We start from the raw sequence: 22,309 nt of genomic DNA, 5'->3' as shown, positions 1-22,309 counted from the left end.
CCCTAAAGACTCTGAAACACTAATGGAACAAAACCTTAAAAATACGTAAGTAAAGAAAACAGGTATCTCACATTTATGAGTTAAAACTATTATTTTTAGAATGTCACACTGCCCAAAGCAACGTACAAATTCAGTGAAATTTCCATCAAAATGCTGATGTTCTTTTTTTATTAATCATTTTATTTGTTTATATTTCAAATGTCATCTCTCTTCCTGGTTTCCCCTCCACGCACCTCCCATCGCATTTTCCGTCCCCTTTGCACCTGTGAGGGTGCTCATCCACCCACTCACCCACTCCCACCTCATCGCTCTAGCATCCCCATACACTGGGGCTTAAAGCCTCCACAGGACCAAGGCCCTCTCCTCCCATTGATGCCAGATAAGGCCATCCTCTGCTACATATACAGCTAGAGCGATGGATTCCCTCCATGTGTACTCTTTGGTTGGTGATTTAGTCCCTGGGAGCTCTGGTCCAGTTGATATTGTTCTTCCTATAGGGTTGCAATCCCCTTCAGGTCCTTCAGTCCTTCCCTTAGCTCTTCCACTGGGGTCCCTGGGCTCAGTTCAATGGCTGGCTGTGGGCATATGCATCTGTTTAGTCAGATGCTGGCAGAACCTCTCAGGGAACAGCCATACTAGGCCCTGGACAGCAAGTGCTTCTTAGCATCAGCAATAGTGTCTGGGTTTGGTGTCTGCAGCTGAGGTAAGTCTCTAGGCGGGGCAGTCTCTGGATGGCCTTGCCTTCAGTCTCTGCTCCATTTTTTGTCCCTCTCTTTCCTTTGGACAGGAACAATTCTGTGCTCAAAATTTTGAGATGTATGTGTGGCCCCGTCTCTCAACTTGCCTATCTACTGGGGGTAGATATAGATAGGTAGAACCTATCTATAAGTTCTCTCTCCCCTTTGTTGGGTATTTCAGCTAAAGTCATTCCCTTTGGGTCCTGGGAGCCTCTTGCTTTCCTGGTGTCTGAGACTTTCTAGTGGCTACCCTCAGCTCCCCATCCCCCACTGCTACATATTTCTATATAATTTCCTGACTCTCTGTACTTCTTTTCTGTCCCTTGCCCACACTTGATCTTGTCCCACTTCTTTTTTCTCTCCCTCCTCTCTCCCTCCCAGGATCCTCCCTCTTTTTCCTCCTTTGATTCTTTTGTTCTCCCTTCTATGTAGGACTGAAGCATCCACACTTTGGTCTTCTATCTTCTTAAGTTCATATGGTTTATGGGTTGTATTGTGGGTATTCTGAGAGTTTGAGCTAATATCCACTTATCAGTGAGTAAATGCCATATGTGATCTTTTGTGTCAGGGTTACCTCACTCAGGATGATATTTTCTAGTTTCATCCATTTGCCTAGAAATTTCATGAAGTTGCTGTTTTTTAATAGCTGAGTAGTGCTCCATTGTGTAACTGTACCACATTTTCTGTATCCATTCTTCTGTTGAGGGACATCTGGTTTGTTTCCAGCTTCTGACTATTATAATTAAGGCTGCTAATCATCTTCGAATTTGCAGAGAACTGCAAACAACCCTGAAAAGCAAAAGAAATCTTGAGCAAAAAGAATGGAGCAGTAAGCATTACTAGCTAACATCAGAACATGCTATAAAGCCCCACAACTTAAACAGCATGGCAGGGGAGGAAAAACAAACAGGGCTCAATGGAACAAAACAGAATATAAAAGGGCAGGTGTACACATTTACAAGGATTCTGAATGAAGTCTGAACAGCCTTCAATCTACCCACTGTAAAAGAATCTGAGGCTTACTGGTTCTGCTAATTACATTTCTCCTCACCATGACAAAGTACCTGACAGAAGAAACTAAAGGTAGAAAGGATTTATTTTGTCTTGTGAGTCAGAGCAGATGGTCTGTCCTGGTGGGAAGGGATAGAGGCTGAGGAGACATGGTCCCTGGTAGCAAGAATCAGCATAGTTTGCACTGCATCAGGAAGCAGAAAGTGGATTGAAGTCAGAATAAGACAATCTTCCTCAGTGAGCTACTTCTACCAGCAAGGCCTCATCTCTTGACAGTGCCACAATCTCCCAAAACATTATTTTCAGCTAGGGATCAAACACTCAAGTACAAGAGCCTATGGGAGGCATTTCACGTTCATACCGCAATGTTTTGTTTACACCTGGCTGCTCGGGCTCTGAATGTCTACTTTGTCTTAATAAGAGTAATTCTAACCAAAAGATGATAGAATAGATGACTTAATGAGGGCCCATCTGGTCTATAATGTTACAGCTGTGTCTTTAAGATCTATTAACAACTGTGCAATCTTGTTTCACAAAAACAAAGAAAGGTGCAATTCCATTAGCGAGCTATCAGAGCAAAGTACTCTCTTTTCTCCTTACAGAGTGTGCCAAACCTTATGCATAGCAGTGAGAAATTACAAACTCTTTTCCAGCTCTCTTAGAAATCTGTTTTCTTCTCCATTGGGTTTTAACAGGCAGACATTTGCTTGCTGTTTCTTGCTTCGTTTCTATCCATGCTTTGTGGATCTGTGTCTTCTATAATAGCCCACTGGAGTGGAGAAAAATACAGAATCTTAACCCTTAATAGACAACCAACTCAGAAAGTGAAAGTTGGTCCTCTGTTCAATGCATACTCATGGGCAAAGTTTTAGGGGCCAGTAAAATGGAAAAGAAACTTGGAGGGGGATAGTCATTCAAAAAAAAAAAGAAGCGGGAACTACCAATTCACACATGAGATCCTGAGCAGGGCCATATTACAAAGTAGAAGGGATACATCGATGCTTTGAGCAAATACTGAAAATATTAGCTAAGCCATATACTATAATGTAACAGTGTGATGGTTGAGATGGATAGCATAGTATGGTGCTCAGATTTCCATCATTGACCAAATTCCAGAGAAGAGACATTTATTCTGGGCGACAGTCCCAGGGGTTTTAATCTGTTACCTAGTTCTGTTTCTTTTATGCCTGTCATGAGGCAGAACAGGATGGCATGGAGTAGGTGACAGAACAAGGCTGTTCGCTATCACTGCACACAGGAAATAATGTTTTAGAGGTGTGTTCTTGGAGATTATTGTCATTAAATAATTTTTTAGGTTCATGAAAAAGCAAAGAGAGAAACAGGAACCAGGGTCAAGGCATACCTTCTAAGGCATGACCACAGTGAGCTTTTTGTCTAACTAGGCCCTGCATTCTACAGGCCACTGAGTTATGAATACATAAATGGATTAATCCAGTTACAAGAGCAAACCCCTCGTGAGCTAGTCACTTCCTATAGGCCCCACTTCTGAACATCGCCGCACCGGGGACCAAGTCTTTAATAAATAAGTCTGAGGGAAATATTAAATTTCAAATCATGGCATGCAATAATGAAATAAAACCACAATTGTAGAACTCTATTCAGATTTCAAAACCTTTTGTGTATTTAGGGGGACTATTTGATCACACAGCAATCTCTGAGATATGTAACACTGGTTAAATCCCTTATTATTAGAGGGAAATTTGCCTCAAAAAGTTCAATGCCACATACCTAGTATGGTAGATTGACATCAGAGCCTGGCCACTTGGTTACATGGAGTGGTTTTCCAGCCCTGCCGTGCTGAGGACTGGGACATGACTTCTAAAAGCAAATGTTTATGATGACTCTAGGAGATACATACAGGAGCATAAAGCCTTGTAAGGCATAAGGCCTTGTATGAAAAGTCAGGGCCTGAATAAAGTAGATTTAAGTTAGAAGTGACTCAAGAAGACAATGCAAAAGAATGGAGAAGCAAGGATTTGGGGGAAAAGGGTGTTGTAAATGATGAAGCAGCTCCCTTACTGTCCAGTTGGCCAGTTCACACATCAGCCAAAAGTCCTCATCTCCACACAAGACAAGGCAGTTGATGCCTATCCAATAACAAATAAACAGCCATCCCATGCAGTAAGCCTCTGCTCTCAACCTCCAAGTTAATTCCAAAACTAGTTTATTGCAGTTATTCTTGTTATTGTACTGGCATCATTTAAGTATTATGGATGTTTTGCCATATAATCCAACAACACAGATACTCAAAAATGGTCAATAAAAATTAGTCAAAAATTAAAATTTTAGATTCCTTTGAAAGTATCGGGGTTTTTTTCCCCCTCTTCTTTCAAGAAAGCTGAATATCTTAGATCATGCATGAGGGTACTGTTTATGCAAATCAGCTGTCTGAAAATCCAACCGGGACACACTTATCCTAGACAAAAAGCCTTGGCCAGATGTCAAAAGACTGACCCCCCTTTCATAAAAATGAGAAGTCTTGACTACATCAGTAAAATTTCTCAGTATTAATTGATGCTTTTGTTGATTAATTAACTATTCATTCAGATCATGTAGGAGTAGAAAGTGCCTCTGTAGTCAGAATCTCAGAAAACCAAATGAAAGAGGCCTCTGAGATCACCTCACCCAGGAGCTCTCCAGCCTCTGTGCACATGGGAATCACATGGAGGGCTCTAGGAAGTAAAAATTACTAAGGCTCATCCATGGTCCCTCTTCAGTGATTCTAGGACAGATCCTAAGAACTTGTTTTTTTTTCTAACATGTTTTCGGGGAACATTGGTGCTACTGTTTGGACGACCACGTTGTTTTGTTGATTCGTTTGTTCTTTGACAATTTCATACATGTATATAATGTATTCTTAATTTTCCCTCAACCATACTCTTTTTTTTCCTCCCTTAAATCCCTATCAAACACCCACCCTCATCCCTACCAGTTTCTTTTCCATGTTCTTAGCTTTGGGTTGTGTTTTGTGACTCATTTCATTTGACTAGGGCCATCTGTGTGAGCAATGGATTGGGACTATCCATTGGAGATTGAGTAGGGTCTCTAGCTGGAATACTATAGCTGGCATGCAATTATTGGCAATTGCCCTTTCTCTCCCTGAATCTATTAATAGCAAAATGTTCAACAGTGAGTGAATAGGGACCCCCAAACCCTCCTCCAGCCATCCCTGACCTCACAGGCTCACTCTTGTCCACATCCAGTGTGGCTGGATCTGTGAGTTCATGTTTGCCATGGCTTTGTTTTGCACAGCAGATTACATTTTATAGCTCTTCTCCCTGTATTGTGGCTCATTCTGCCCCTCGTCCACCATGTTCTCTGATCCTTAAAAGGAATGGTATTAATGTGTTGGTTAGAGCTAAGCCCTCATCTGCCACCTGTTCTAAGCACCATGTGCCTTCTGCTTACGCCACTACTCCCTGGAGAGAGTTTTCTCTAATTAAGGCTGAGAACAGCATTTTTCTATGGGTATAAACATAAATATTTAGAAGGTACTTTGAACTATGTCATCTTAGTTAAACAATAGCATTCAGTGCCCCCTGCCAAGCCCCTTGGCCTACAATCTCCCCTAGTATGTATTTTTTAATTGTGTGTGTGTGTGTGTGTGTGTGTGTGACTTTATGTGCCCACAGAAGCCAGGAGAGGGCATCAGATCCTTTGAAATTGAAGTTATAAGCATTTCTGAGCCACTGAATATAGATGTTGGAAACTGAACTCAGATCCTCTAGAGAGTTAGTACATGCTCTTAAGCACTGAGTCATCTCATTCTCTAACAGGGTTTGTTTTATTTTTAACCGTATTTGCAGTACCAAGCATAGATTTCCTCCTATGAAGTGGACATCAAATTCAATAACAGAGAAGTTGTTTACCTCCTGTGGCAGTTTGGGTGAGAATTTCAACCCCCCCACCCCCCGCCCAAGCTCATAAGTTTGAATATTTGGTCCTCGGTTAGTAGAATTGTTTGGGAAGAATTAGGAGTTGTGGCCTTATAGAGGGAGGCATGTCACTAGGGGTGGGCTTCAAGGCTTCATGAGTTCACATCATTCCCACCTAGCTGTCTCTGCATCATACTTGAATGTCAGGTAAATGTAAGCTTTTGGCTGCTGCCCCAGAGCTATAACTGCCTGCTGTCATATTCCACACTGTTTGGTCACTGCCTCACTCTCTGAAATCATAAATCCAAATAAACTTTTTGTAAGTCTTGTTCCTGATGTCTCTTCCCAGCAATAGGAAAGTAGCTAAGACATCCTCATACAAGGAGTACCACTGTTGTACTAGTGTCCATATTTTGCCTGATGTGTTGATCGTATTGCTCCTAGGGTTCACAGCTAAATAAGAAAATTAAAGCTTTTTCTCCTGTGGTGTCCTTCCAGGATTGTGAGAGCCAGCCATCAAAGAGGAAGCTTCCAGCCTTCTTCTAGCTTGACTTCTTTTATATCATGTAACCAAGGTATGCAATGTTGAAGACTACATTTTCAGCACCACTGATCCTGGCCATCACTGAGGAAATTATTAGACTTGATGGCATGCAAATATTCTGGAAGTTTTACATCCACAAGGCAGAGTATAGAATTCTCACTTACAGAGCCCAGAGTTCTCTGAATCCCTCACCATTTCTACACCACACCACTTAGGCTCCACCCAAAGATCTCCCCCAAACTCAAATAGCCCTTCTTGTCTGAGTGACTGACTTAGCCACTTCATCATGGTCTGGCTTGCATCTGCTTCACCTTGGAGTGTCTGTAAGTTCCTAACAAGAACGGTCTGCATTACACTGCCTCCTCAGTTGCTCATCACACCCTGTGGACCCTTATGGTGTCCTCTCCACTCAGTGAGTAGGAATTAAGTGGATTGATTTACATCAACACAGCAGGAACTAGGAACTAAGCTGGATCTTCTAGTTGCTAATAATTTGCTTAGTGACAGGCACAGTGAAATGGGTCTCTGAAGGGGACAGTTCTAAAGGAGCAAACCTCGTCTCAGTGTGCCACATTCCGATCTGTCTATAAAATTATCACTCATGTGTGTGGATCAGAACTTAAGGCATCTTAAACTCTTACTGTTTTATCTGTTTGCAATTCAGTTAAATGTCCTTGATTGTTGTTTTTAATTCTCAGAATTGGCATAGAAGTTCATGACTTCTTTGCATGACTGAGATTGTGTGTGTGTGTGTGTGTGTGTGTGTGTGTGTGTGTGCACGTGCACACACACATGCACACATGCGTTTCCTCACACACATGTTCTGTGTGGGCAAGTACACATTACTGTGTTGGTATGTGAGCATAGAGGTCAGAGGACAGTTTTGGATGCTCTTCCTCTGGATTGCCTATCTTTCCTTCTCCCTAGACAGGGTCTCTCAGTGACATGGAGCCCAAAGTAGGCTGTCTAGAAAGCTCTAGAAATCTACTTGTCTTCAGCTCCTCAGCAATGTGATACAAATGCATATTACCACAACCAGCTTTTTTACATGAGTCCTACAGATTAAATTGAGGTCCTTGTGTCTGCAAGGCAATCACTTACCTCCCTGGCACACACACTATTTTGATTTATAATCCAATAGGATCCTAAGAATCCTTCAACCTAAGTAGATTAGCTAATCAGCAAGCATATTTTGATCTTTGTGATCTGTGGAAGTCGATTCTAAAGAAAAGAAGATTACCGAGGCCTCTTCTCTTGGCTTCTGGGCATCCTTCAGAGGCCAAAGTTCACAGACAACTGGGATTCTATTCAAGGTGTTCTTCATAGAGGATGTGATATGCAAAACTAACCTACAAAAAGTGAGTAAATAGACCTGGGCATTTATCCTCAGATAAGAACACAAGCAAATCATGTCAGGATCACCTATGCTGTATGGTATGCATACAAAATGATCAGCCAGGGCTGCCTGTGTAAGGCCCTAGGTACCAGGTTACATTTTTAGTAAACAGTGGAAGCCATTGTGTTCGAGGAGGTGGGGAAGTAAGATTTCATTCATATTCAATGCTCTTCATAATCTTCGAATTACAAACCTTACATGTGATAGGTGACTGACCAGCAAGGAGTTTTCTATAGCCCATGTATTATCCAGACCACCTGTATGCACCGCTGATGTCTGAATGTTCTAGAAACCTGTTTTCTCCTTGTCTTTCCTCTTTCCTCATACAGCATTCATTCTAGGAAATGGCTCTGACTTTAAAGACAAAGGAGAAAAGCTCCCAGTAAAACATTGACCGTGAAAAACAAACCATTTCTAAGTAAAAATGATTTCACTCTACCCAGGGCACTATTAAAAAACTTCAGAGTGCCCAGCACAAAAACCCCATAAATTCTGAGCCTCCAGACACCAGGAACAGAGCCACCATTCCCACAGGGCTACATTCCTTACAAAGCACCAAGACCAATTGAAAACCTCTAAAAAGAGCTGAGGCAAAGGGCAAAAGTGTTGAATCATACATAGCAAAGTTAATTTCTGCTTTAATGACTTAGTGTTCATATCAGTAATCAGGTACAGCCAGGACAGAAGTTGTACCTGGTAGCACTGGTCTCAGTGAAGGCACAGAGCTCATGCCATCAAGGGTGGTGAGAAAACCATGTTCAATGGGCCTTTTAAAGGGTCTGTATTTAAAAAGCCAAATTTCTATGGTACAAAGGGGAAATGATTTATTCTTGTTTTGTGACTGCTCATAAAAACAATTCTTCCTGCTCTGTAATACAGTCTACCCAGAGGTATGAGTTAAAGACCTCACCTCAAATCACATTCCATGAGTGTGTCCCTCACTTCCAAGGTTTCCGTATCCAGCAAATTGAGAAATAACTTGCCCCATGAGAGCTCCTTCTTTGTTGGGCACACAACCCTCAGCTACCCTACGACTACGTTCCCACTAACTGAAACCCTGGCCAGTGCCAGTGGGAAAGAAAGACCAACAACACTCAGACCCAGCCCTATAATTTCATTCAGCTTTGCAAATAACCACCTGCCCGCTCACCCAAGGCAAACACTGATTTATGCCGAGTGCTGTCTGAGTGGAGAAGAACCATGACTCATTTTTGTTCTGTGACCTTTCTGCTCTCACAAGGAGAAATCAGACAGTCCAACAGCAAAGTCGATCTGTCTTCTGCCGATTTCCTCTCCTATGAAGTCTGAGTTCCACTCACCTCATACCCAACAACCTAACCTTCTATTGACCATGCCGCTGTGTACGAACTAGGGTTACAGTTTGGGGTGTCTTCTTTATCCACTAAACACTAGCTTCCTTTTCTTTACTCATAATATTCCCCTGATCTCCCTGCTTCCCAAGCCAATCTTTCTCAAGATCATGTACTACCTTTCCTGTGGAGCTTTTAACTCTTGCCCTTCCCAGACTTCCCAGAGCATTGACAGAAAAACAAACAAACAAGGAAACAAACAAACACCTAGAACAAGAAACTGGGTAGATGGTTCAGACAATAAAGTGCTTGCCACACAAGTTAAATCCCCAGAGAGAACCTATGTAAATCTAGAAGCAGTAACACATGTCTATGATCCCAGGACTCCCAGATGAGTGGTACAGACAGGAGAGTCCCTAGAAATTCATAGCCCCAATTCCTACCCCTGAACTAATCCTGGTATACTCAGAGATGAATAAAAGATAGTGTCAAACAAGTGGAAAGGCAAAGACCAACACCCAAGGTTGTCTTCTGTCAATTTAGCTGAATGAGTTCTGAAGGGTACATCCTTCCTTACACGGTGTTTTACATGTGCTGTACCTGGGATAACAAAGAGATAATAACTTCTTCCCCTAGAGTCAGGAATTCTTTGGCTCTCTTTCTTCTAGAGGTTTCCACCTGCATTAACCTACTGACCTTGACAATCAATCTTTGGAAAGCAGATTGAACATACCTACAACTAGATAGGGAAATGGATGACTTGCCTAAGAATACAAAGTGGGTTGGTAAAGTCATGAAACTATGAAACTATGCCTCAGAATCACAGAATGCTTGGGGAGAGACACTCAAGGTCATGCAACCTGACCTGGCAAAATGGTTCAAGGGATAAAGGTGTTAGCAACCAAGGCTACTGAACTTGAGTACTACTGGCCTTGAGGCCCAAGTGGCTGAAGGAGAAAACTGACTCCCACCAGTTGTCCTTCCAATGTCCACATGCACACTGTGCCGCACAGGCACCCTCACACAGTAAATAAACAAATATGAACTATTAGTGTTTAAAAGAAATACTGTATATCCCAACTATTCATTTCAGAATATAGACAGATGGCTAGCCTGGAACTGTAAAGCAAATGGCCAGGAAAACCGGTCTAGAACTAGATTTCGTGACTTCTGGCCCATGCTCTTTCTTACAGCATCATGTCTGAGAGCCTGATTTCCAAAATGAATCTTGAAAATGGAATCCTGCTCACATATCTGTGAGAAGCTGCTGCAAGCCGTCTCTGCTCTTGGAGAGTCGTGATGTGCAGGCTTTGAAAAATCTGCAAAGCAGCTCATAAACTCACTTGACCAAAGAAACATATAATGCATCCCATTAATATCCCTTTGCAGAACCAGCATTCTATGGGAGTCAATTTGGGAAACAATGCATAACAGATATATTGGGATACCTGCAGATAAATAATTACAGTTCTTTCAGCTCTTGGAGCCAGAAGCAAAGTTAAAGGAAAACAGACCCTCTTATTTATCTTTTTTCTTAACCTTCTATCCTTTTTCTACGCTACAAAGTCTGCAATTCCACTCCTATGTCCTACAATAACACACACACACACAGCACTTAAAACTTCACTATGTAGATCAGGCTAGCCTTAAACCATACCACTTTAATTCTTCTTCTTCTTCTTCTTCTTCTTCTTCTTCTTCTTCTTCTTCTTCTTCTTCTTCTTCTTCTTCTTCTTCTTCTTCAGACTTGCAAGTTCTGGGTTTACACGTATACATCACAACATCTGGCTTCTTTATTTTTATTCTTATTTTTAAGATTCATTTATTGGGACTAAATAGATAGCTCAGCAGGTAATACCATTAGCTGCTTTTCCAGAGGACCTAGGTTCAATTCCCAGCACCCATATGACAGCTATAGCTATCTGTAATTCCAGTTCCAGGACTCTCAATGCCCTTTTCTGGCCTTAATAGACACTGCTGGTATTCATGTGGTGTATAGACATACATGTGACAAAACACCCACACACATAAAAAATAAAATAAGATTTATCTACCTATTTCTATGTGTCATGATTGTTCTGCATACATGTATGTAAGTACACCACATGCATTCAGACTCCACAAAGACCAGAAAAGTGTGCCAAATTTCTAGGGAACTGAGATTACAGACAGTTACAAGCTGCCATATGGGTGCTGGGAACTGAACCCAGGTCCTCTGCACTTACTCTTAACCACTGGGCCATTTCTCTTGGCCCTCTGGACTATTTCTTTAATTTCTTTAATTTCTTGTTGTACTGCAGTCTTTTTCATCAGTGAAGATTGGATTTCCGTAGTTTCTTGGGGATTTGCATGTTCATAAATACACTAATCTGCATGCTTGAGATGTCATAACAAAATGCCTCAGACTTTATGATTTAGCCCACAGAAATTCATTTATTTCCATTTAAAAGCAATAAATTCATTCTCGTTGTGCAAAGGCAGATTTCATTCTGAGGCTCCTTCTCTTGGATTATGGGTAACCTTTCTTGCAATGCATGCTCACTGCAAGTCTTCTTCATGTACCTATGAAGCAGGTCCCCACCTTTCCTGCTGCAACCTTAATTCATCCCTTCAGGGACCTTTTTCCACATGCAATTACACACTGGAGTTAGGGTTTCAGCATATGAATTTAGGGAACACAGAATTCAGTTTAGTGGAGAATGTAATGATGTCAAATCAGGTGGGTCTGGTGATTTGGAAAGATGTTCTCCTTGCTCTACACTGAAGTTACTTTTCAAATTATCAGGAGACTTGTCACTGGAGAAGACTAATCTCTTAGCAGCCACTGATGGCTGTAGACCTTCATGTACCAGTGCAACATTGTGAAATTCCCGCCATCTATGTCAGCTGCTATTGTCATTCATTATATGTGTCTGCATATGTGTATATGAGTAATAAAACTAATTATAAAGTAAGAGGTCATGAACGTAAATGATAATGGGGAAACAAGAGTTAGAGAGGGAAGATTGGAAATTATGTAAATACAGTACACATGCATAAAATTTCATAGTTTTCATATTTAAATTTTAAAAACCCTAGAAACTCGAGTCAATAAAGAACACGTTGCTGCCTTATACTCATCTCAGAAGGAGGAGGAAATATAAAACTTCAGCATCTTGTCACAGCCATGTCTAAAAATATTAATCTCTTCTGGACAGAAGCCAGGTGGGAAATTCATATAGACCCTATGGGGGCCCAATGCCTTTCACAGGAGTCACCTAAGACCATCTGCATATCAGATATTTACACTACAATTTATAACAGTGGCGAAAGTACAAAGTACCAATGAGGATCACCACCACGAGAAACTGCATTAAGTTGTGGCAACATTAGGAAAATTGAGAGCCGCTGATACAGACATAACTGGAACTCCTTGGAGCAAGCACTTCCTCCTAGAACAGCAAGACTAGATGCCCGGAATGGAGCAGAAAGATGTTCGGCTCAACACAACTGGACCCACTACCCATAGTGCGCTCAGCAAAGGCTGGGACAACTGTTGCTTGTTACTTAGGGTCCCAACCACACTGTCCTCCTCTGGTGCAGTCTGAACTGAGGCGGGGGTGGGGGGTGGGGGCGAGTCACAACTTCTCCATCTACCCTTCCACACCCTACCAGAGCAAGCAGCACTGTAGGCACACGCTGCTCTAGGCCTTCCTCCCACCCACCTACCTAGCAGGTACAGCCAAACCAAGCGGGAACTGAGCAAGGAGGAAAGGGCATGTGGGCGGGAAAAGGGCACAGCTCTCTTGAGAGCCCAGGGAGGCCTTGGTGACATGAGTAAGAAGGACCTGGCTAATCACTTCCTCCTCATTATTTTGGGATTATTGTAATTTTATGCAAACATGCCTTCTCCCCAACTGCAGCTTCTGATGGCTGCAGTTCTCGTTTGGCACTGGCCCCCAGCAATGCTAATGAATGGCTTCCGGATCATTTTTATTCATTTCGTGAATTTCACTCACAGTACTTCATGTGACTTATGTAGCCCCTGCAGCTCATATTTCTATTTGAATTGCAGGGCAAGTAGTGAGTTTTAACATTCCAACTGCACACACATTCTTCTCTCCCTCGAAATGAAAGATCATTTGAACTTTGAATTGCATTAGCATGACATTTTTCTACTAAATTACCCTGGCTGCACTCAACAGCCTGAAAAGAAACAAACCTCTCTTAACTCTGTAGGCCATGTGAGTGAATAAATACCAAAAGACTTACCAACAGAGATAAGGAGGGGCCACAACCTGGCCACGCCCCCAGCCGGGGAGCAACCCTGGCAGACTGGAAGCCACCACTGTCCCATCACTTCCCAGCTGGGAAGGGAGCGCGATTTGGATGGATAGAGGCAAAAATTTAATGTTTCCCAGCAGCTGTTGCTTTCTTTAAAAATGAGGTACAGCGCCCCACATCATTTTTTTTAAAGTAATAATGTTTGCTTTCTCTGGTATTATAATTGTCAGAAATGTTCGTTGTGGGAAATCTAGAAAATGCAAATAAAATAAAAAAGAAAGTACAATCCATCTGTATTCTCACCACTTAAACTATAACTTCTGGGGATATATTTTTTGCAAACCCTTTGATGGGGAATAGAAAAGGTCCTACTTAATTATATCCGTGCACGGGATCATGATGCTATTAATTGTTTCCATGTAGACAGTGATGTGGATTTTTCTCCCCGACATTCCTTATGTGAGTTGCTCCTTTAGCACTAGACACCATGGTTTGTAATGGCTGCATATTGTGTCCTCATAGGAGAATCTCCTGTTGGTTTAATCACTTCTTTATTGGTATACACTGATGATGCTGCCAAGGTTTGACTTTATGAAAGAGACAGGCTGTGGTGTGTAACTTTCCTCTCCTCACATATCTGATAATGAATAATGCCACTTCCAGGAATAGTATGAAGTGTCATCTATGGTAATAGAAACTTGTCAGAGGATGCAATGCATATTATAAAAACATAGGAGGTATAATGTTATAATCATCAGGATACACATTAACTCTTGCTGTACTCCTTAGAGATGGTTTTTATCCTCTGATCTCTCTCCCTCCTTCTCTCTCTACCCTCTTTTTCCCCCTTCTCCTGCCTTTCTGTAGCTATATATACCCATGGGTACTTTTGTGAAAGTCAGAGGTCCATCAGATGGGATGTCTTCGTCTAGCATTCTCCATCTTGCCATCATCATCATTGTTATTATTACTATTACTATTGTTACTATTTGAAGACAGGGTCTCTCTTTGAACAGAAACTCAATGATGGGATATAATGGCTGGCCAGTGAGAGCCTCCTGTAAGATCCTCCTGCCTCTGCCTCCCAGCTGTGGGACTGAAGGTTTGCATCACTATGCCCAGCTTCTTACATGAGTGTCAAGGGTCTTAACACAGGTCCTCAAGGTCATGCAACAAGCTCTTTCCCACAAAGCAATTTCCTCAACCGTGTTCTGCACATTCTATAGCCGAAAACAAAGTGAGGAGATTGCCTGGTCCATCACTGTCAGATGGTAGTTCTTAGCTATGTCCTTCCAAAAATCCACACAAGGCTGCCTTGACATTTGGGTGGGGAGAAAATGGGGCCCATGAATCACTTCCAATATTCATAACCCACACAGGTAGGCTGGGCTGGAGCCACATGTCTGGAAGCTTCCCTAGGCTAACTGTAAACAATAGACATGGCAGGTGGGCTCTCAGTCGTGGGCTGCATCTTAGCTTCAGCTACACTGGAACACACCCGTGTGTGTGTGTGTGTGTGTGTGTGTGTGTGTGTGTGTGTGTGTGTGTGTGTGTGTGTGTTTATCAGCACCTGGGTTAGGTCTATCTCAGACCTGTTTCGGTTTTTGTCTGTGCTACCAATTTTGTGAGACCAGGAGACATGTTTGGCAAAGGAACTGGACTGCTTCTAAGCCTTGGGACAAGCTCATGGCAAAGTTTTATAAATATGTGCATAGAGAAACATGTGAGAAGCAGACTTGCACAGGAGCTGGGGACTTGGGTGTGACCCTCAAGCTACTAGCTGTGTGGCTCCAGAATATCTTTTCTTAGAAGTTAGTTTCTTCGTCCACATGAAGTCATTCATTCATTGCATTCATATCTTACTCATTTCCTGTCTATCTGTTAACATAGCGATATGCCATATCTACTGGGTGTGAGAGCCAGCACTGGCACCATGCAGAAGACGCAGGAGTTGGATTTCTCCTTCTACCCTGTGGGGCTAACTCAAGTCATAAATCTTGGTGCCAACTGGCATTCACTGGGCCATCTTGCTAGCCTGAAATGTACCATTTGATCTCAAACAGCAAAATCTGCATGACCTCTGTCTTCATGGAGTTGGCTCTGATGAGCAAGGCCGTTGAAAATCATGCACATGAGTGAAGAAATACATGAAGAAACACAACTTGGGATGAACACAAATTGCTTAGCAAACAGAATGCAGTTCTAAGAAACTGAGATAACAGCAAAGGCAAGTTCAGAGAGGCTGGGGAGATGACTCAGTGGCCAACAGTGCTTCCTGCTCTTGCACAAGACCTAAGTTAGGTTCCCAGAAACCATATCAGACAGCTCACAACTACACATAAATCCAGTTTGCAGGCATCAGACACCCTCTTCTGACCTCCATGAGCACCTCCACTCACATGTACATACTCTCTCAAACATACACACACACAGAGGCATGCACGCGCATGCATGCACACACATATGCACACACAAACACAAAAAGTTAAAAAATAAAATTAATAGAAACAATTTAGACAAAAGTCTCCTTTACCTGAAATATATATATATATATATATACACATACAAACACCAAACAAAACACTCGACATGTATAAACAATAAACTACACTTGTTACTATTATAATCAACCCGATAGCTGGATCTCCTTGACCTTAAAAATCTCTTCAAGAAACTTAAACCTCTGGTTCTGTTCCCCACAGGCCTAAGCCCCACTCCAAAGTGCCTATAACACCAATGGAAATGCTTTTGATACCTTGTACAGGATGCACCTTTCTCTCATCAGACACACACTATTTCTGTAGCAATTCCCTGCACAGCATCAGATGGACAATCTGATTCCTACCCTTGCTTTTCACAAACAAATGAATGGACACACTCAGACACAACAACATTGGTGTTCAGAAGGTCTTATTGATGGTGTACAGGAGCTTGAGGCAAAGCACAGAAGCTAGAACACCAGGTTGCTCATAAGAAGCTGCTCTTGGGCCTCACCGGAGCCACCCGCTCTGGGTACTTCCCAGATCCCAGCCCTGCTCTGCTGGGAGGGAAATTCTTTTGCCTTTTCTTCCATCCTTGCAGCTGCTGGCATCCACGTTCTCTGAGTCTCACCCTCTGCCTGGGACTTCTTGTTGCTGTGCTTTCTTTAAGGCAGCATCCTCACTGGCAGAAATTCCACTGCAAGCTGATAAAACTTTCATCTCTCTCCTCCTGTAGATAGGCACACTCTCCTACCCTGGATTTGAACCACAGAAGTCTGGAACTGGTCTGGAAATACTTGAGGACACAAATGAAGAAAGAGCATGGAGAAGATGGTTGAAGGAAGCAAGCCAAGCCTAAGCATCACCTTCTCTCTGGACATCACCACACTGGGAGCTAGCCTTATGCCTTATCACTGGACTTCAAAATAAAGTGACTCCTACATTTTTTTTTTTATAGGCAGGGTCTCGCTGTGGTTTGTCTCATCTTAAACTACCAATCTTCCTGTCTCCCACTCTCAAATGGATTATATTACATGTGTGAAATCACCATGCTTTTCTCAATAATCCTTTGTCACTTTCCTGAACAGAATAGGTCTTCCAGGATACACACACATCTCCTGGGAGATCACGGCAGCTCAGCTCCCTAATCTGAGTTACCTCATGCTTCTCTTGAGACCCAAGGGGACACCACCTCATGGACTACTTCCAATACCAAAGCGAGTGCCCATACAAACTTCAATCAAGGAATTTAACCTGGATTTGCTCCAGACAAAAAAGCCAGAGGCAAAAATCTTAAGGTAAAACTAAGCAGAACCTTACATTTTGCCCTTTGGCAGGTTGGTTTTTCAATCACCTCAAAGGCTTTTTTTTTTATGAATTGGACAAAATTTCTCTTAAATTGATATTTGTGATTCCATCTCCTCTCTGAAAAGGTCAACTAATACTGTTCTTCACATGGCAATACTTCCAATGATTTGTGTCAGTGTTTCTGTGAATGGACAGATTTGCAGAGGTTCACAGAAGATGCACAAATCAAATTGTGATCAAGACCTCAGGCTCCTGGGTCCAAGACAATCCCACTTTGTCACATAAGAAGGTACAGGCTCATGGGTGTTGCAGCAGTTACTAGCCTTATTGAGTAACTCCAGGTTAACATCTTCATCTAAAGGAACCCAAAACCCCTTTGCTTGGTGAAAACAGGGGCAAAGTGTAGTTCGTATTTACCCAGTGTGTGCTCAATGTGTGCTGTCTACGTACTGTCGATGCTTGCCTTTTCTAATAATGTTGGGTATCTCTAAATACTCGATCACCTGTATCCTATGGTACCTTTCAAATGGGATATTTCCAATACTTATAGATCATGAATAACAAACCCACATTTACCACTTTCAGTGTTTTTATTTATTCTTTTATCATTGAAATCATAATAGTTATTTACATCATTTCCCCTTCCCATTCTTGCAAGTCCTTCTATATACCCTTTCTTTCTCTCTTTAAAATCCATGGCTTCTTTTTTCATCAATTATTGTTACATCCATGTATGTCTATACATATATATTCCTAAATATAACTGCTTGAGTAGTGTTACTTATCTGTTTATGACCATTTGGTACTTGAATAACTGATTGCTGGGCTCTTCTCTGGGGAAGACTGTGTGTCCGGCTGTCACATATTCCTTAGCTTCAGTAGGGTTTAAGTGAATTGGATATAACCCACATGCAGAAACTCATACACAGCTAAAGTTCACAGTCTGGTAAGTTTTCACACATGAATTCAGCCCTGCGACCCTCAGTGCAGTCCAGATAAGGACCCTGTCCATCACCCTCAGAAGCCTCCCCGTCCTGTAAACCTATTCACATTCCCCTCCCCCACTCCTTTCCATTTCCAGGAAGGCAGAGATCTGCTTTCTGTCAATCATAGAATGTTTTATTTTTTTTTTTTAGATTAGTATATAAGACAGATCCTGCTATCACATTTTCATAGATGTGTTACACTTAATAACATTTGCTACTTCATCAGGCATCCTGTTCTCCCTTTCTATCCCGCCATCTACTATAGATTAGCTTACACGTCTAACACATGGTATAAACAGAGGCAAGAAGCAAAAATCATTCACATCTTTTACTGAGCTTTTATTGTGATCCACCCATCCACACTGAACCATGAATCGGTGCTTGATTCTTTGTGCTGTTAAGCAGTGTTGCGTTTGATGAATAGACTGCATCTTGCTAGCCTGACATGATGACACATGCCTAAGATCCCAGCACTAGGGAGATTCCTGAACTATTGCTATGAGTCTGAGGCCAGGCTACATAGCAGGATCCTGTCTTCAAAATAACTAAAAACAAATAAACAAACAAACACTATAATGTATTTATCCATTCATTTGTTGATGAATATTTGGGCTGTTTTCAGTTTGGAGCTTGGATAAGCCAAAGCTACTATGAGTCTTCTGGTGTGCAAATTTTATAAGCTGTTTTATTTTTTTTCCCTAAAGAAGTACTTGGAAAGAGGACTATTAAATCATGCAATTGGTATATGGTAAATTTTTAAAGAAATAGCTAAATGGTTTTAATTCCAGTAGCTGCACACTCTCATCAAAACATGCTATGGTCCAAATGTTTCATTTAAGAACTAGTAGATATGTATTAGAACCATATTAAGGGTTTGTTTGTTTTGAGACAGAGTCTTTTTATTATGTAACTCTGACCTCTTTTTACTGAGCGTATTATTGAGAGTTGTTATGTAGACCAGGATGTAGGCCTTGTGCTCACAGAAATCCACTTGTCTGTCCCTCCTGAATCCTAGGATTAAAACCATGCACCATAATGCCATGTTCCTACTTAGGTTCTATTTGCAATTCTGTCATGACCCAAGCACATTTCATGCCCTTAGTTGTCAGTTGTATATTCCTTTATAGGATAACTATTCAAATTTTCTACCCATCATTAACAGGATTGTTTTATTATTCCAAAAATGGTCCATAAATGCTAAATTATTCATACCCTAGATCATATTTCTAATTTGCAAATAGATTCTTTCAGCTATAGAAAGTATCTTTCAAATTTTTGTTTATGTGGATGAGTATCTGCTTGCACATATGTGTGTGCAAAACATGTATGCAGTGAGTGATGCTGAAGCCAAAAACAAGCATTGAATCCGCTGGAACAAAAGTTATAGATGTTTTTGTTCACTGCCACATGGGTGCTGGGAACTGAAGCTGTGCAAAGCAGCCAGTGCTTTTTGCATTGGCATTTTGGCATTTGGGCATTAATCCACCTCTCTAGCCCCTCTAATGCTCATCTGGTTTTCTCTTTCTCAATAGTCAATTTCTATGTAAAGGAAAACATTTCAAAGAGCAGAAATTCCTGTGTGTGCATGCATGTATGTGTGTGTGTGTATGTGTGTATGTGTGTATATGTGTGTATGTGTGTGTATGTTTGTATGTGTGTGTATGTGTGTGTATGTGTGCATGCATGGGTGCATGTGTGTGTGCATGGGTGCGTGTGTGTGTGTATGTGTGCATGCATGGGTGCATGTATGTGTGCATGCATGGGTGCATGTATGTGTGTATGTGTGTGTATGTGTATATGTGTATTGTGTATGTGTGCATGCTTGGGTGCATGTATGTGCATGTGTGTGTGCATGGGTACGTGCGTGTGTGTGTGTGTGTGTGTGTGTGTGTGTGTGTGTGTGTGTGCAGGAACATATGCATGTGAATGTCGCCAGGGTCTCTCACTGAACCTGGACTTTACCAATTTAGCTAGACTGACTAGCCAGCAAGCTTCAGGATTCCTCTTGTCTCTGCTTCCACAGAGCTGGCATTATAGTCAAGAGCCACGGTGGCCAGCTTTTTATGTGTGCCCTGGGGATTCAAACCCAGCCCACATACTTCTATGGCCATCATTTTACCAACTGGGTCATCCACCCAGCCCCAAGCAGAAGCTCTGAATTTCAATACCAATGCTGTGTTTATAGATCATATTTTCTTATGTCATATTTAAGGTGTCATACCACAATCCAAGATACGGATATTTTACTGTAGTTTTGAAGATTTGTACAGTTTTCTGATTTGTATTTGCTACTAAACCCATGACCTTTTTTTCTATATGGTATAAAGGATAAATAGAACTTTTTGTTCTTCTACAATTTATCATTATTAGAAAAACTATATTTTCTCTACCAAATTGAAGAACAACTGACTATATAGACTCTATTCTAACACAGAGAGAGAGAGAGAGAAAGAGAGAGAGAGAACAGAGACACAGAGACACAGAGAGACTATTGTTTCAATATACATCTTAAATTCAGGTAACAATATAGTCTCCAACTTGTTTGTTTTTTTCAGTCTTTTGTATGTTTCTATGAAGTTAAGAATTACTTGTCAAGGGCTGGTGAGATGGCTCAGAAGTTAAAAGCACTGACTGATCATCTGGAGGTCATGAGTTCAAATCCCAGCAACCACATGGTGGCTCACAACCATCTGTAATGAGATCTGATGTCCTCATATGAGTGTCTGAAGACAGCTACAGTGTACTTTGGGCCAGAGAGCAGGGCCAGAGCCAGTGGGGTTCAAGCAAGCAGAACCCAAGCAAGAAGAAGAAAGGAAAGGGGGAAAAGGGAAAAAAGAATTACTTGTCAAGTTTCACATACACACACACACACACACACACTAGGATTTATTTACTATTGTGCTGAATTTATAGATAAGCTGGGGAAATAGACGAGTATCTTGACAATACGTAGCCTTCTGGCTTACTGTCAACTTATCTCTAAGAATTTTGCAGTTTTAGTGATTTTTTTAAACTTTGTTTCAGTATCTGTATGTTACTACTATGAGAGAGCAAATTGAATTTTCAACCCCATCGAATTTTCAACCCCATCGAGCCTGTACCCTGTTGTTTTTTCCTCCTTTTCTAGTAAATTCCATGTGGTTGTCCAGGTAGACTTTATTCCATCCATGAGGTAAGGCAGGTCCATGTCATGTTTTCTGGACTCAGTGTTATTTTCAAATGTTAAACCCAACTTTCTTCTCATCATTGCTTTTAGGTTTTTGCTTCTTTACTAGTCCCTTTGTTTCAAAAAAAAAAAAAAAAAAAAAAAAAAAAAACAGGTAAGACGTTGTGATATTTATCACGGTTTTCTGGATGTTTTTCTCTTCCAATTAAAATGTTTGAGCTTCATCCTGGGAGGAAGTTACTTGGAAACAGTTTCATTCCCTATATAACACTTTGCAACTTAGTTAGGTGAAACCAGAACAACATTAAGTCTTGGTCCAGGTTCACCTCCTGTCTCACCCTGCAGAAAGTGGTTTCTGCTGTTTTGACAAAATGCCTCAAGCTAAAAACTTTCTAAAGGAAATGGGCTTGTTTAGGTCACTCTCTTGAATGCTGGGAAACCCTGATATCAGACAGCACCTGGTAAGTGCTTTCTGGCTACATGACAACAGATGAAGCATGGCAGGGGATTCTGGGAGAGGGAGGAACCAAAGCAAGAGAAGGAGCAAGAGGTAGGAGGCAAGGGGTGTGTGTGTATTCTTCAGGCACTGACCACCCTTTTTCCTTTTTGGTAGGGTCTCTCACTGGTCTGGTACTCATCAAGAAGTCTAGGGTGACTAGCCACTGTGCCCAGAGATCCACCTGTGTCAGCTTCCCCAGCCTGGGATTAGGGTACAACAAAGTACCTGGTTCGTTTTTTAAAACAAGGGTTCTGAGGTGCATGCTAAGGTCCTCATGCCTGCAAGGCAAACACTTCATCAACTCTGCTTCTCCTCAGACCCAAAATCAAAGAGACCATTCACTCAGAATAATCAACCCAGCTCTGTGAGAGCTATGTTCATCTCTTCCAGTGCCTGATTTAACTCCCTTTAGGGCCGGATCTTAAAGATTCAGCCACTGTTCAACACAGCCAATGGTGCACTCAAAGCCTATCTAAGCCACAGCATCTTGGCACCCAACCAAACCTTTCTGAGAACTTCACCCAAAGTAGAGTTGCACAATGAGATTCTTTACTCCATCTTCTGTGAAAAACTTTGTCACCTATCCTCACTGCTAACAGTCCATGGTGTCTACACACAGGAACTGTTTTGCCATGTGTCTACACTGATCAGACTCAGCTGAAGCCTTAAAGTAGACCCTCTGTTACACTTCAGAGGCCATGCTCAGATCTCTC

The 22,309-nt window shown here is 41.7% G+C and overlaps 1 long non-coding RNA gene across 1 annotated transcript in view; it reads right to left on the bottom strand.

Annotated features, from left to right (window-relative positions):
* Positions 1–246: 246 nt before the first annotated feature.
* The window catches only part of LOC143441579 (uncharacterized), a 45,659-nt gene continuing 23,596 nt past the window's right edge, over positions 247–22,309 (bottom strand). Inside the window, exon 3 of the long non-coding RNA XR_013109140.1 lies at positions 247–1,526. This is a non-coding gene — a long non-coding RNA (uncharacterized LOC143441579). The remainder of the gene's footprint in view (positions 1,527–22,309) is intronic.

The sequence above is a fragment of the Arvicanthis niloticus genome, chromosome 3 (genome assembly GCF_011762505.2).
Source record: "Arvicanthis niloticus isolate mArvNil1 chromosome 3, mArvNil1.pat.X, whole genome shotgun sequence".
In the NCBI taxonomy this organism is placed as follows: Eukaryota; Metazoa; Chordata; class Mammalia; order Rodentia; family Muridae; genus Arvicanthis; species Arvicanthis niloticus.
This window is presented reverse-complemented; position numbering and strand designations above follow the sequence as displayed.